The 1,686-nt window shown below is 39.1% G+C and overlaps 1 pseudogene; it reads right to left on the bottom strand.

Annotated features, from left to right (window-relative positions):
• Positions 1-1,330: 1,330 nt before the first annotated feature.
• Positions 1,331-1,449, bottom strand: LOC111735108 (annotated as a pseudogene).
• Positions 1,450-1,686: the final 237 nt, after the last annotated feature.

Below are 1,686 nucleotides of genomic sequence, written 5' to 3'. Positions count from 1 at the left end.
AAAAAAATATAGCTGGAAAACTTTGAAAGTAGGTAGTCCTCAACTCTACCACAATACCATATTAGTGCTCTATAGGAGTCATGCCAGAAAATGTATTTGGATGAATTGGTAACATTTCTCGACTTCTCTGTGGGCCGTAAATGGAATAGAATGTTACATGTTTGGTATAAATAAATATCAATTTCGTTGTCGTCTCTCTCAGATATTGAGAGAAGTTAATTGACGTAGTTAATGAAATACTTTTTAAGTTTTGATAAGTGGTCAAAGAATAAAAAAAGAGCAGGTTAGGGAGCTTACATATGTGTACTAGTTAAGGTGACATCGGCTGCTATAATAAATGAATCTCACGTGTTTGAATGGCTCAAAAATTTAGAGATAGATCCAGTTAGTTGAAGTGCTTTGCTCCACACAGTCACGCACAGATTCAGGCTGATAGAAGCTTTGCCATCTTCAGCCTAAAGCTTGTCTGTGGCCCTGGGAGAAAAAACCCAGCAGATAGTAGGAGAAAGAATACGGATGATTTGAATGAGCGAGGCCCGGAAGTGGTGAGATGTGCTTCCACTCACGTTTTGTTGGCTCTCACTCAGTCACAGGGTCATAGCTAATGACAAGGGAGGCTGGGAACTACAGTCAGGAAGACGAGGTGAACAGTCGACCTTCAAGTCCAGTCAACAATATCGTGCTACATTCATAGGGCCACGGAGGGGAAATAGATCTTTATTCATGCTACAGATCTTTCCACAAAGCTAGGTTACGAGATGGGAATTTTAAGAAGTTCTGGGTTTCGGACCAGATGGTGGAATTGGGACCAAATTAAAAATTAATTAAACGCCAGCCCTGTCCTCCTCTCGTCCTTTTTTCTTTCTCTCCTCCTTTTCACCTCTTTTTGGATAATTGTAAATTATATCACAAGCTATAAATATTTTCTAGTCCGATTTAGTCAATGTTTAGGTTTTTTTTCAGTGAGTGTTAAAGCTTTAGAAATATTTATTTATACTTACATATTAATATAAGGGCCTTTATTAAAATTAAATATTATACAGATTCTCAGTTTTCTAATTATGAAAAATCGCACCTGTTTTGGTTGAAGGAGCTGCACAGACCCAAAGTGTCTCCATTCAGCCTGTCCTATGCCATCTCCTCCCCTATGTTGCTCCTTAAAGTATCCTGAGGCAAAGTCGGATCAGCTGTTCTCTTGTAATATCACCAAGAGTCATTTGTTGTTGGTTCGTTCGTTTGTTTTTTAGATGAGGCAACCTTTGGTTGACGTCACAGATTGCAAGGACCTTGTCAGCTTACAATCCCTTACTTTTTTTTTTTTTAATTTTTACACCTACAGCACCTGGTCTTCCTAGATGGTCTCTCATCCAAGTACTAACCAGGCCCGACCCTGCTTAGCTTCCGAGAAAAGACGGGATCGGGCTTGTTCAGGGTAGCCTGGCCATAGATACCAAGAGTCATATGTGAATGAACATTTTTCTGTGTTCATTTGAGAATTCAGCTGCCACTATGTCTTCAAGCTTCCCAGCTTCATAGAGTCATTCTGTCGCATGGTGTTTAACTAAAATGATTCAATCCCTTATCCATCTCAGGTTCATCTGTGGTACACTAATCGATATTTCCAAAGAACCTCAGACAGAATCTATTTCTTCTAATCACTCCTTATTCTAATTTGTTGAATATGAT

The sequence above is a fragment of the Pteropus vampyrus genome, unplaced genomic scaffold (genome assembly GCF_000151845.1).
Source record: "Pteropus vampyrus isolate Shadow unplaced genomic scaffold, Pvam_2.0 Scaffold15142, whole genome shotgun sequence".
In the NCBI taxonomy this organism is placed as follows: Eukaryota; Metazoa; Chordata; class Mammalia; order Chiroptera; family Pteropodidae; genus Pteropus; species Pteropus vampyrus.
Note: the sequence above shows the minus strand (reverse complement) of the source record. Positions and strands in the feature narration are given on the sequence as shown.